Source organism: Sitophilus oryzae, unplaced genomic scaffold, assembly GCF_002938485.1.
Source record: "Sitophilus oryzae breed Bouriz unplaced genomic scaffold, Soryzae_2.0 scaffold_1500_pilon_pilon, whole genome shotgun sequence".
In the NCBI taxonomy this organism is placed as follows: Eukaryota; Metazoa; Arthropoda; class Insecta; order Coleoptera; family Curculionidae; genus Sitophilus; species Sitophilus oryzae.
In genome coordinates, this window is record NW_022146171.1 from 2,363,866 (window position 1) to 2,380,083 (window position 16,218).

Genomic DNA, 16,218 nt, shown 5'->3' on the forward strand with positions numbered 1-16,218 from the left:
ATATTCATAATTTTCAAATTCAATTTAGTCAATTAATGTGTATAGTAATTCTTATTATATCCTTATAATTTTTATTATTACCATTTTGAGAAAAATGCATTTTTCATATACTTTGTCAAATTGCTATATATAGGTACCTGTTCAGAGAAAAATGAATCCACATTAAAATATGGTTAATTTTTTTCGGTCCTAAAAAATAAAAGGCACTCTGACAGATGGTTATTATTAATTTCAATTATTGTTAATTTTTTGACTGTTTTAAATGTTAAGGGGCAGAGAATTTATTTAGTTCAGTGCAAAAGTGAGGTGATAATAGTTATCGCGTGGTTGTCAAAAAATGTCACCACGACAAATATCATAACCTTCCTGTATCAAGAGTCTCTAAACTAAATATTAAAAAGTTTTTGAGACTGGTGATGCGAGGAAAATGAATGGAATAAGTTTTAGTTTTTTTCGATTATTATTAATTAAGATATTATTTATGTTCGTTTGATTTATTATTCTTTATATTTCTTAATCTCTGTTTTTACAATGTCTTGAAAACAAATTGATTTTACCATTTTTTTCTCTCCAAAAAATTCTACATGGGTATTTCGCCACTGCAAGAAAATCTACAAAATAAAATAGTTATTTTTCTTGTAAACGCACTTCTGCGTTAATCCAAACGGAAACTACTTGTCAGAAGTTAAGTTTCCAGATATAGAAATTTGCCTAACGAACACAGATAACACATAATCCAGATGGCCATTGCTTACGGAACAGCATGTTTTCGATGAGACAGTTCCCTATTAATGACACAGAGGGCGCCTATAGCCAAATCTAATAATATTTTTAAAACGAACGAATTTCGAGCCACACCACGGCCACGCGATGTGAAGCGACGTAGCCGGTTGTTCATAAAAACCGTCGACGTTCCGTTAAAATGACATTATATCAAGTTAAACTTAATTAACAATTACTACCTGCTAACAATTACTTAATAAGGTAAAACCAAAAAGCCCCAAACTTTCTGTATGATTATTTTTAATTTTTACATTTTTTTCTGAAACTGTAGGGAAATTTGAAAAAGTATAAACGAAATTAACACTTTAAGAACAAAAAAAATCTTTCAAGAATGTATATATATATATATATATATATATAGCAGTATATATATATATATATATATATATATATATATATATATATATATATATATATATATATATAAGAGCAAGTCCGGTTCTACAGCGTGATCCGCCTTCCGGTTCCTTGTCGCCATTGCTCTCTTCTGATCATCCAGTCATCGGCTTGTAAATTCGGTGCAATGACATTGCCTTGTTACCCCCTTTTTAACCATGTCTCTCGGAGTCTTCTCGTTTCTTTTCCAGTTAGGATCCATTTCATTATATTCTTTTGGTAGCCTTTTTTCTCCCATTCTGCTTATCCATACCAGATTAATTGTTTTTATTGGATTTCTTCTATGATGCTTATCTCTTTTTCCGTTATTCTTCTTTATTTCTTCATTTCTCAAGTAATTTTCTTTTTTCCAATTTTGATTTTGTTGTCGATCTTTCTGAGGAAGTCCATTTCAGTTGCTAAAAGCTTCTTCCATGGACTTGCTCTCATCTGCCATACTTCAGCGCCATAAGTAAGTGTGCTCTAACTATAGTGTCATATATGCGGGTTTTGTTGTGGTATTTATTTTTTTGCCAAAGAATAGAATTTAGTGCCCTGTAATGTTTCTCTGGCTTTGTTGATTCTTATTATTGATGGTATTGTCGCTTTTTTCCATTATTATGTATGTTAGTACCTAGGTATGTGAATTCTGTACATGATTTTTATTTTTATTGCCGTTTTCCATTTCTAGGTCTTGTCCTCTTTTCTTGCCCACTTAATAGAGTTATATTCTGTCTTTTTTAAAATTTATTTGTAAACCCCATCTATCATACTCCTCATTTAATTTCTAAACATGTACTAATGTCATCTACATCTGGCCAGTATTACTTGATCGTCGGCGTAGTGAATGGTATATATTGTTTTATTTCGAGTGGTATGCCCATTCCACTACATTTTCGTCTCCATTGTTCCAATGCTGCATCTAAGTAAATATTGAATAAATTGAGATAGACCACATCCTTTAATGAAGGCCCTTACTTATATTAAATGATGTTGTGAGTTCGGCTCCAATTTTAACTCGTGCTAGCGGGTTCTTGTAGATTTCCTTTATTGCTTTTATTAGGGTAATATTTATTGGTGACCGGTCGAGTACGTGAAAAAGTTGTTTTATTGGTTTGATAGTAGTTCTATAGATACCAGACTGTGCGGACGTGTTTAGTGAAGCTCTCGTGATTTCTATTTAATTTACATAGTAATTTTGTAATAGTTTGCGTTAAATTTTGATTATTTGAAGAAATTATCAATAAGATGAGTGCAAGTAGCAGCGGTAAAAACAGTTCGCATGAATCCGATAAACCTAATATTCCATTGCAAAAACAGAGAACAACATCGATTAACAGTGATAGGAAAAACGTTCAAGATCTTACAAAAAAGGGCAAGGCTGATAGCGTTAAAACTCGAGCACAAAGAAATTAAGTGATGTCGCATATAATAGGATTACTGAAAAGACATTCAAAGTGTTTCTTGAAACAAAAGAAAATGAGGGGACCAATAATATTTTTAAACCACGGCATTCTATAATGAGATCACCCACATGTTCCATTTCGTTGGGATATATCACAGGATACTGAGCAACAGAGAAAAGAATCAGGGTCTGATTCCAGCCCGTAATTTGGAACAGAACAAGATAAGGAAAAAATTTCCGAAAACAATTTACAAAATACAAACAAATATAACGACTCCCCACAGAAACTGAACAAAATTCTAAAAAATAACACAAGAAATGCGTTAGAAGGACCAATACTAGATTATTTGGGAGTGATACACAACTATTTAGAAGTGAGCGTTTGTGTACAGAAAAATGAAAACAAATATGTCAAATCCGAGAAATGCGCTGGCTTAACGTACATAGATTAGTTACCATGGTCATATAATGTAGTAACTTGAGAAAGAAAAATGCAAGTTTGAAAGAAACTGTTGAAAAATTGAAAGGAAATCCATTAGAAAGTAATCAAACTATTAGCAACAAGTAAAAAGTAAGACCTCGTAGAGGACATATAGCGAAATAAATCAAAGCTTTAAATAATAATACAAGCAACAGTGAAGAGACACAAATGAACTTCTAAATGGAAAACACCTACTAAAAGAAGAAAAATATGAATTGTTAATTAAAATTGAAAAAGAAAAAAATCCTAAATCAGTAGTGCAAGAAATTAAACAAAATTTAAAAGGCAAACCAAATAAGACAAACAGTTAAACGAGTAAAACAACTGAGAGTGGCGAGTAGTCATGCAATTTCTCATAATAAGCGACGTTCCAAAAATTAAAGATAGTCTCAGTACGAACAGTAATTTCAACTCAAGGAAAAAAGAAAATACGTTTCCCAATGATAATGGTTACTGGCATAGATAAAGGTTATACTTCTGACCAATTTATTAATGAATTAATTGAACAAACTCTGACATCAAGGATAATTTTGGAAATGACATAAAGACACAGATAAAAATATATTACTAAAAAACCATGCAGAGACATCCAAAGAAAAACTGTTCTTCAAGTACCACCGACGCTTTTTAAATGGATCATGAAAAGGGAATAATTTAAGTTTTGATTTGATGAAAGCATATGTCACGGAATTTTAATGTAGCAATATGTTTTAAATGTTGCAATTTTGGGCATGTTTCAAAGTACTGCAAATCACCAGAATGTTGTCACAAATGTGGAGGAAGTCATAACCCGAAGGATTGCTCGGAAGTAACCAATTTAGATTGTCCTAATTGTAAAAGACTTAGGCTAGTTGAACAAACATAGTGCCAGGGATCAAAAAATGTCCAGCATTTCTACTTCAAGTAAAAGAAAACTATAAATCATGGGCCAACATACGACCATTTTTACAGCAAAATATACAAACAGTTAATAAAACATATTAAGCCTAATATAGTTGATAATAAAGCTTGGATTATCAGTATTATACATCAAAACATAGCCCATTGAAACCTGTAGATAAAATAAATTACATGCTGCAAAACAATCCGGAGTGCAAAATATTGTGTTTTTGTGAACACTGGAAATCGATGGAATAGTTGAGAAAAGTACCGTACTAATAATTTTCGACTTCAAAATCAGTACTCCTCGAGCCGAGAAGCTGGTCAACACGGAGGAGTAGCAATATATGTCGAGGAGACAGTCAAAACGCATATGTGATCGAAGAGTTTAACAAATCAGAGACGGGAACATTTGAATGTGCCGCTATTCAGTGTCAATTTCGGGGATGAACATAGTAGTGATAGTGATTTACAGACCACCATCAGGTAACATAGTTAGTTTTTAGTAAAATGGAACATGTTTTAACATATATTCTGTCTAAAAATATGACTGCTCTTATAACAGGTGATTTCAACATGAATTATTAAAAGACAATAAAAATAAAAGTGAACTAATGTCTCTGTATAGTTTTAATTTTGTAAATACAATAAAAGAAAACACACACGATAACTTCCATAGCTCAGCTGCATAGATAATATATTTTACAACAGAACTATATAAAAACATGTTTTTGAATCACACATATCTGATCACACAGCCCAAAAAATTGTGTTTAAAATAATACCAATAATTAAAAATAGTAAAGTATATAAACGATCTTTTACGGAAACTAATAAAAAATTGTTTTTGGAATCTTTGAGCGAACAAAACTGGGCCAGTGTATATGAAGTTCAAGATAATGATACTGATAAACAGTGGTGTACTTTTCATAAAATATATTCTGAAATTTTTAACCAACATTTTCCTTTAAAGCTAGTATCAATAAAGAACAAAAAGAAACATTTATATGATAATCCACTAATTCTAGAACATAAGAAAAAAATGGATATTTTACTACCACTCTCGAAACATTACCATTATTACAAAGAACTATATAAAAAATATAAAAAACAATATGACATATTATTAAAGCAATGTAGAGCTATGTCATATCAGGGCAGAGTTGAAAAATCAGATAATAAAGTGAAGTGTATGTGGAGCATATGTAAGGAAATAATTGGTAATAATAAAGATGCATCTCCAAATAATCTTAATCAAAATGGACAACAAATGGTTGAAACATTTAATGAGCATTTATTATCAATTGTTCCCAATCTACTACAAAATTTACCAAGCGGCTATAGCATTAACACTGAAATTAATAATAAATCAATGTTTTTAAGACCAATAACGCCTCAAGAATTAATTGATATAAATGCAAAAATAAAAAATAAACATAGTAGTGGTAATGATGAAATTCCTACAAGCTTGATCAAATTGTCAACTGGTGCTTGTCAAGATGTATTGTGTTATTTAATAAACAGCTCCTTTAAGTCAGGCATATTTCCACAAGAGCTAAAAACCGCACTAATAAAACCTATACATAAAAAAGGCGATCCCAAGTTAATAGATAATTACAGGCCAATTAGTCTTCTTCCGGGTTTTTCAAAGCTCTTTGAGTTAGCAATGTTAAGTAGAATGATGTTTTTTATTAAAGAATGTAACTTGATACGCCAAAACCAACACGGGTATTTAAAAGGGAAATCTACTCAAACAGCAATTTTTGAATTTGTTCGGAGAGTTTTGGAACACATGGAGGTGGGGGAATTGGCACTAGGGATGTTTTTGGATCTCTCTAAAGCCTACGACTGTCTTGACCGAGAATTGCTCTTAAGAAAATTGGAACGATACGGATTTAGAGGGAAGTCTCTCGAGTGGCTACAGTCATATCTTAATAACAGAAAACAACAAGTTTCTATTACCAATGAAGGTAAAATATATAAATCCCAGATACGCACAAATAACATCGGTATAGCTCAGGGTAGTATATTGGGTCCAGTTTTGTTTTTATTATTCCTAAATGACTTAAATCTGGCAGTAAATGGACAAAACCAAAACATAATTAATTATGCTGATGATACCAATCTGTTAATTGGAAAAAAACACCTACCCGAATTAATTGACGAGAGCAAAATTTTATTAGATAATGTATCTAGATGGTTCAATGAAAATAATTTAATTCTGAATTCCGATAAAACAAATGTCATCATTTTTCGAACAAAATTGTCACGAACAAATAGACCACTTATATATGATTCGACTAAAAATATATTAATATCTGACCACACGAAATTTTTAGGAATAATAATTGATGAGCATTTAGATTGGAGTAATCATATAGAATATCTTTTGAAAAAGCTGGGTTCAGTGTGCTATGCAATTAGGGTAATAAGCAAATATATGGATGAGAGAACACTAAAAACACTGTATTATTCCAATTTTCAGTCCGTCATGAGCTATGGGATAATATTTTGGGGCAGCAACAGCAAAATACAACGACTGTTTGTAACACAAAAAAGGGTAATACGCACTGTAAGAAAAATGAATTTCAACGAATCGTGTAGAGGGATCTTTAAGAGTGAAAAAATTATGACAGTATATGCATTATATATTTATAATGTTTAGTATATTTTTACATGAATAGAGAATGTTTGAGAGTAAATACACACATCAGTACAATAATAGAAAGAATTTAGCAAAACTATCCCGCTCATAAACTTGCGACATGGAAAAAGCTCCTTTTGTATATGTGCTTAAAGTTTTATAATGAACTGCCCTTAACACTTAGACTCTGTGGAAAGTTAAGCGAATTTAAATTTAAGTTAAAAAATTATTTATTAAATATAGAGCCTTATAGCTTGCCAGAATTTTTTAATTTCAATGGTTAATTAGGATTAAGGAAATATTGTTGAATTATATCCAATATTGTAAATTTTAGGTTTATTTTTTTTCTATATATTTTCCCATGTAAAAATATTTTCCCGTTTATGTAAGTAGACTTATCTAATTTTTGTAAAATATGTGTAATATGCTTTGGAATATTTATTTTGATGTTTGACGATATTTCTCTTTATGTTTTTTTTGTAACATAATTTGGAAATAAATAAATATTATTATTATTATTATTATTATTATTATTGGGATAGAATCATACGCTTTGGTTGAATGTATTTAGAATGTATTTTTCTCAAAAACATAATAACAAAAAAAATTGTCTTCTTGTAGAGACCTTCCAAAAACATACGGTATACACATTTGGAAGAATACCTAGAGAAGCTTAACAAATTAAGCAAAGATAATAAAGTCCTTTTACTCTGGGTGCCAGCCCACCAAGGGATAGAAGACAACGAAAAAACAAGTGATCTAGTAAGAACAGGAGCGAACATTCCACTAACTGGACCAGAACTGTTCTGCTTCCCAAGTGGGGAAACCAACTTAAAGCGGAACTCGAGAACCTGGAAGACTCCAACCGTAACCTGGAATGGGAATCCTCCAACGGTCTGACTCGACCAAGACACTCGAAGAAATTTTTTAGAACTTAAGACCGAGAAAAATCAAAGATCTTCCTTGATTTAAGTAGGAACAATCTTCGGATTGTCACCGGCTTTTTAACAGGACACTGTATCCTCAATCAACACCTCAGTAAAATGACGCTAAGAAAAAACGGCGAATGCAGATTCTTTTGGGAAAAAGGGAAAACACCAGAACACCTCATCACTGAGCGCGCCGAGACCACAACCATTCGTGCCATGAAGTTTGGTACGACTGATATCAGAGATGGAAAAGTAACGCCTGTAAAACTGTCTGTCAACCGCCTGTCTCAGATACTGGCTTTTGACAAAGTTCTGAGACTATATGATGAGTTAAAACTCATAGTACTTAATACATTCTACCTTTGTGGTAAAATGCCACTTTTACAAAAATGTATTTTTTTATTTATGTCAGTTGCGAAATCTGTACCGGAGATTTTTTTAAGAAACCTTATTAAATACCATTGAAATATTTCGTTTTTTATAGATTCCAACCCACACGAACATTAATTTATATTTGTTTCAGTGCCTCAAAACACTAATCTGTGTGGTGCAACGAATCACGCCCTGTGGCTAGAGTAAAATTTAACTACAATAAGAATTACCACGATTTTCGCTGCGAAATTAGGTCACAACAATACTCGAATATAACAAATAGGCTATTTTAATCTGAGCTATTGCATTGTGGTACCTAAAGATCCTAAAAAGTTTAGCTGGCAATAGCTAGAAGGTACTTTTGTCAAATGCTTGTTGGATATATAACCGTATAATATAATTTACTTGAGCGTATATCAGATTATTTAATAGGAATGATTAGTTTTTATTACGATGTAATTTATTGGTGAGTTGATAGAGTTGAAGAACGATTATATCATTGTGTTGTTCTTTACTGGCTTTAAGAAACTTTCAACTTATTGGTTGGCAAACCAGTTAGTTAAAATAATACAAAACGATTAATTTTCTGTGTAGAGATTCGTAATATACCAATCTGGTCATCTAAGAGCGTGGTCTGGATTTTAACGTGTAAGACAGTTATGTAGACAGCTTAATGAAAAACCAAATGCATTTAAAAGAGACAAAAGTTGGGTTGATACATTTCTTCTATGCGGTATTGTCGGATTTTACATCAAAATTTCAAACCTCACAGGTAACTGTTTATGAAAAATGTTGCATCTACTACAACTGTAATAAATTATAGTTAGCTTACATATATTATCTTCATTTCAGTAGTATACTTGAAAGTTTTTAAAATAGTTTATTTTTTTCTACACACATTTTCCTATATACAAAAAAACCGACAAAAGTGTATGCCGCATTTTATTTTGTATCTCTGTCTGTCAACCGGTCATTTATATTTATGTATCTCTGTCTAGTGCATTAAATGCAGACCACGCAGATGAAGTGTCTAGGATGGTATATGTTAAAATAATCAAATTGATTCAAGTTTGGATATAATAGTAAATACTACAATCTCGAAAATATTTTGACGAATAGACTTTCAAGTTTTTAGATTTTTGCTGCTTCTACCGTATGAAAATATGGTTGAATTTTTTTTAAGTCCTAAAAATCAAATGGCGTCGCTATGGTAATTTAAATTCGATTTCATTCTTTGATAGATGGTTATTATTAATTTTGATCAATGTCATATTCATTGCTGTTGTTAATATCATATTTTCCGATAACTATTATCACCCATTCTGTAGCACTGAACTAAATAAATTTTGTGCTCTTCTCAACATTTAAAATAACAAAAAACTACGTTAAATAACATTCTATGAATAACAATATACCAAAGAATGAAAACGAAGTTATATTACCATAGAGACGCGTTTTGATTTTTAGAACAAAAAATTCAGCCATATTTTCATGTTTTTCGCAATTTTCGGCAAAACGGTATAGAAATTTGGAAAATTATATACGGGATTAACCATTTTATAACAAGCAAAAATTTTTATGAAGAATACATTTATCCCAAAATGTCAATAATAAAAAAAATTCCTCTTGTAAAGACAATCCATACTGTATAAAAACCATTACAAAACTGACAAACTTTTTCACTACAAAACTTAGTGCCTTCAAACGTAAGTTAAGGCTTTACTTAGTTACTATGCCATGGCAACTGTATTACCAAGTCAACAAAACTTTCTACGCTTTGCTGGTGTCTTGTCAAAGGAAAAAATAGCCATCGTCAAAAAAAAATAAATTTAATGTAATTTTAAACTCAATTTGGTGTAAAATTTTCTTTACGAATACCACGCGAGGTTAATTTAAATCTGGAAATTCCTTCTAGAAAATTATCCAAAACTTCTAAAATAAAGTAATTTAACCTCATCTGATATTACTAGTGAAATCACACTCTGTACAATGAAACTAAAATAAAATAATAAAGTATCTCCATTTCATATTCGATGCGACTGTATGCGAGTAGTAGGTAGTCAAAGTAACTCATTTCAGCTACCATTCAACTAACACGTATAAATTGTTACTTATACACGTCAAATTATATTCCACAGATATGCACTGCATCGAACGTGTTAGGTTATATTGTATGCACCAAGGCGGTAATTTCGTATTTCTTTATAGGTACTGATAGAGATATAGAACGCAGCCGTAATTGAAATCTTAGATTAAATGCTTTGTGTGTGTGGATGCCCGATCTGTAGATAGAGCTGTGAAGGATTAATACAATCTTACAGCGAAATAAGAAAAATAAGTGCGGCAAAAGGTGTGTATAGGGAAAAATAAACCTAGAATTTGTTCCATTAAATAAGAACCTACGTTATTTTTAACCCTTATTAGCTGGGGACAAATTCTGTAAAAGTTTCGAAAAGCTTTTTAATGAGTTTTGACCAAAATGCGGGGTGGTCGACTCTGAGAGAGTTTTAGCACACCAGGTTTCTCTTGAATTTTAACTAAAATATCTCGATAATGTTTCTAAATTTGACGTTATTTGTTGTACTCATAATAAACATATGATTAAAATTAAATTCTTAAAGCTAAATTTACACCATAGTTTTTTAGGTACATCCAAATGAACAGGGAGGGAACTCATGCAGTGCGTAATCATACTTGTTTATCGATTTTCATTCCGATTGCTGTATCTCATCCCGCACATTACCACTCTGTTTCCTATTGGACAACTTTTTTTTAGGCATCAGCGTAAAAGTCCAATTATCCAGGTTAATATCGCTGTGATACCTGGTGTTAGGTAGGATGTCTCGTTCAAGATTCAATGCAAAGATAATACTGACAAATAACGACGAATAGTTTAATATTTATAGCAAGATTACAGTTGGGGGTTGGAACCTTTGGTGTTACAGCAGCAAAATAAAATCACAATACACCAAAACACTTTACGTTTAACACTGTAGAGACGTTTCGCTAACCATGTTAGCATCATCAGCAGAGAATTACAACTGCAGCTTTATTTTTTTTTTTAAATTTATTATATCTACTAAGTAAAATAAAACAGTAATTCAACACAATACACCACATCTTTTTACTTTTAATACTATGCGCGCGTCTTATAAGCATATAGTATCATCAGCAGATGGTTAAAATTACAGTTTTAACCATCTGCAGTGTTTTGGTGTATTGTGGTTAATTAGTGTTTTATTTTCTTATTTATAATAAGTTTCAAACATATTAAAATTTATAGTAAACACGAAGAAGTACGACAGATATTTGACTGGTAATTGTGAAGTGCTCAGTGCATCATCCAGAGCCTCCATTCTGGATAAGTGCCAAAAGTGACGAATTCAACTGAGTCTTAACTAGACACACTACTCAGAAGAAGATCTGAACAAGTAATCCAGACAATTCAATATTATGCTATACCACTAGTCTCTATATTTTAGTTCATTTCTCAATTACCAGTCGAATTTCTCTAGTAGTTTCTCGTGTTTACTATTGGAACTTTTAAAGTTTAATTTGTTTTAAACTTATTATAATATAAAACTATCCATCATTATTCGTCGTTATAATCTTTATATTTTTTCTCGAACAAGCTATCCTACCACCTGCCACCACACCGATATTATCCTGAAAAAATGGCCCTTCACGCTAATGCATTTGACCGTAAAGTAAAAAAAAATCTTCTTGCACTTTTTACAAATACGAAATATGGAGCATTGGTAGTGCGCAGAATGTGAATCAGCAAACTGGATGAAACTATGTAAACAAGGATGATTACGTGGGTTGATTTCACTCTCTGTGATTCACTTTCGATATACATCAAAAGTGATACAGCGTAAATCCCGTTTAAACGATTATAATCTCAGGGCATATCATGACGCTGTTTTTTTTTACTTTACGATACAAATAAATAAAAAGACAGTAAATAATCTGTATCAAGTGAAGTTGCATATTATTTTATATAATACAGTATGTCCCGGATGGTCTTTAAAAAAGGAAAAACTTTTTTATTATTGACATTTTGAGAAAAATGCATTCTTCATAAAAATTTTTGCTTGTTCTAAAATGGCTAATCTTGTTTATACTTTTCCAAATTTAAATGTTAAAGAAGCACAAAATTTATTTAGTTCAATGCTAGGGAGAGGATGATATAAGATATAAAAGAAAATTGACGTTAATCAAAATTAATAATAGCCATCTATCAAAGAATGAAATAAAAAAATTCAACCATATTTTCATGTTTTTTGTAATTTACTCTAAAACGGTATGAAAATTTTGAAAAGTGTAAACGGTATTAACCATTTTAGAAGAAGGAAACATTTTTATTAAGAATGTATATTTCTCAAAATATCAATAATAAAAAAGTTTTTCCTCTTGTAAAGACAATCCGGGGACATACTGTAGAGTACACATTTTGACATTTATTAAAAATTAAGAAAATAACGTTAAATAATAAATCCAAGTTTTCCAGCGATGCGATGGCGTCATTCCGAAAATTCATTTCGGAAATTCGACCGCTCGTCCCGGCTCTTCTCCATTAATGGAAAGCTAAAGGGTTGGAAATCATGGAAAGGGCTTTCCATTTATCATTCGTCCATTGTGCTGCGTCATGGACGCTGCGGTTACACCAATTAGAGGGCGCCCTGATCGCCTAATTAATTGAGATTTAAGGCTTGAATTAATTTCGGTTCCGGATTCAATGCGGTATATAGGAAACTATTTTACCAGTTTTTAGTTTTAGGGCTTTAGGGATTGTTTTTATTATATTTTTAATCAGTTGCGTTATGTGTAACTATATTATTTTTGATTTTCAAGTTAGTAAAAACAGTAAATTTTTATTTGTACAGGGTGTCCCATTTTCGGATGTTTTTGGAGTTTTTCGTTTATGAATAGTGATACAAAGATACGGATTTGTATTAACATATTTGTCCCAGGCTCTTAGTTCCTAAAATACAGTGTGAGTTAGTATTACAATTGAGGGTTGGAATCTTCCCATACAGCCACGGTACGTACTATGTACGTACCTGGTACGTAATGTTGTTATGAACGTCAGGTCCCTGGTACGTACATTTTCCAACGCTATGTACTTCGCCGGTACGTCCCTGGGATGTGGTAAAGTACGTACTATGTACGTCGCATGTACATAGGTATGTACGTTCTAGGTACGTACATTTTATGTTTTGTTCCGGACCAAAACTGGATGTAAAATGATCGAAAGTACGTACAATGTACGTACTATGGACGTACATTTTTCAACGCTTTGTACGTCCCCGGTACGTCCCTAGGATGTGGTAAAGTACGTACTATGTACGTCGCATATACGTACATTCCAGGTACGTATATTTTATGTTTTGTTCCGGACCAAAACTGGATGTGAAATGATCGAAAGTACGTACAAGGTACGTACTATGGACATACAATGTACGTACTATGGACGTACATTTTTCAACGACGTATACGACCTAGAAATTTAATTAGAAATAATTCAATGTAAGTCAGCTTAAAATATTTATTAATATAACAACTCAGGTACAGGGTCATCCCTTATGTCTTGATACACCCGTGAGTCTGGCATCGGTCCGGCAACTACACCCTTAGCGCACTCTGTCTTTTATTGGATGTTGATAGATATTTCGATAGTTTGATAGATATTCTCGAACTGCTTCTAACTAAAAAATACAAAAAGAAAACTAAGTATAAAAATATCTAATTCTTGCCTCTGTTTTGAAAAAAATGAATGAGCCGATTCTCAATCATTCGAGGTTGTGACTGTGCTAGGTGAAATAGTCACATTATATTATTACACTTTAACTTACCTTGAAACAACGAGCAACGAAGGCAACGACAAAAGAAAACAAGGCGGAAGCCAAATAACCTACGGCCACCATGACACCCACTCACACAACACAATCGAAAACTGGATCGGAGTAGGTGCGCACTCAGCGTATTGTTGTTTTTATTTTTTACGTTGATTAAAAGATGGAAATACACTGAGTGCGCACGTGCGCTCTAGCTCTGCCAATCGAAAACGCCATTAGAAACCGTCCGACTTCCGATTCCGACAAGACTGGAATGTGAACGAATAACTTAGCGGGAAATTTAAACATAGGACTGCATAATTTTCCTGTTAGGCTTGATTGCATAATATATTGCATTTTTAACCCATCAGATTTCTTCAAAAGCTGTCATGCATTATGGTCATTGGATAATTTAGGAAATCATTTTTTATAGCGGTCGGGTTAGATTTATTAATAAAAGAAGTAGAGGTAGGTTAGAGTGAATTGAATTAACGTTAGCCTAGAAAAGATCCACTGATCCAGTCCATTCATTATTATTGGGTATACCTGACAAAAATAATCCAGTCATTTCAAATTTTCAATATACGTACGTAGTACGTACTCGCATGTACGTCCGTAGTGAGTCCTACAATGTACGTAAATAGTACGTACATGGGGCACGTACTATGTACGTACACTTTTGTACGTACATAATACGTCCCTTATTGGTTCCGGGACGTACCGACGTAAAATAGACATAAAATGTACGTCCCTGGGACGAATAAGTGTGCTGTATGGGTTTGGTGTTATCACTGCAAAATAATACACTAATTCACTACAATACACCAAAACACTTTAGTTTTGCAGTGGACGTGCAGTTTGCTAACCATGTTAGCATCTTTAATTAACCAGTTTTAATCGTTTGCTGGTTACTAACATGATTAGCGAAACGCGCATCCAGTACAAAGGTAAAGTATTATGGTGTATTGTGGTAAATTAGTGTTTATTTTCTGACGAAGTTACGGATCGAGCTTTTTTACTTATTTTTATCTGAAAAATATGTTGTCAAAATTTTCCGATTACAGTTTGGATCACCCTGTATAATATCGTTGAAGAAATAACATTTTCCTTAAATTAACGATAATACCTCTGAGAATACAAGGATAATACTACCGTATGATCGAAAAAGCAACGGCGTCCAGTTGGCTTGGAAATGAACATCGATGACATTCCTATATAATTTTACATAAAAAAATGACAGCGATCTTCATTTCATAACTATCACTGACGCCGTTTTTTTTTTTGATAATATTGTATTTAACTGATCAGATTAATTCAGTAGCAATTCAGAGCAAACAAACTTTCTAAACTAATTAGTATTGGATTATTGTTTACATAAATAGGAAGAAAAAATATTTTTAATTATAAAAAAATAATTACAACTAATTAAATCGTTTGGGCTAATAAAGTTAATCCGTACTTAATGTACCAAAAATTAAATTGGTCGCGGTCTGTCCGATTTTTAGGTTAATATAACCGACGTAAAATTTTACTGTTTCTTATTTTGTCTCTAATTGCCGTTATTTCGAAAACTTTAATGTTTTTTGTTACGGTAAACATAACATCTACATATTTATTTTGTAAATATTTTAATGATAAAATATAGCTCATATCAAATAAACTTATAGTAACGTGATTAAGCTTGATCGGCTCAGCATTGTCCACTTTTACATTATTTCTTTTAATCAAAATATTTTAGGAAACAAAAATAGATTAATTATAAATATATAAACAGATATTATTTACATCAACAAAACTCACCTCCTTAACAGTACTTAAGGGACATAAAGGTCCATTACTACCGCTTTCCCGTTCAAAATATTTTAATAAAGTTGCAATGAGTTTGTTGCAACGGCTATTAAGCTATCTTGTACACTTCGCACTATACTAAAGTGTTAAAACGAATGGCAATGTCAAGAAATAAATAAATGTGGCAACTTGACATTTTTAACAGCAGAGCTACCACCAATCCCCAGCGGGAAATTTAAATTCCAGTTTGTCAGTCCGGCGCCAAATATGTCCATGGTTGGAAACAATGAATTTAAAAATCGCGCCCTCGATTACGTAACTAAGTAAAAGTTTAATTGGTATCCCTTATTTGTCCTAGCCCCTAGAGATACAGGGCGAATTTGAAAATGTTGCATTTTTCGACCCTCTTCGTATCTTAATAACTTATCGAAAAGATGAAAACGTGCCCCGTGTAAGTTCCGTAGAATATTTACATAGAAACCAGTGGCGTAAATAGTTTGTTCTTAGGAGCTGTCGTTCCCGAAATATGACTCAAACTTATATACAATATATATATATATATATATATATATATATATATATATATATATATATATATATATATATATATATATATATATATATATATATATATATATATATATATATATATATATATACAGGGTGTTCCATTAAGGGAGGTCACCGGCCATATCTCGGAAACTACTGGGTATAGGAAGTCAGGA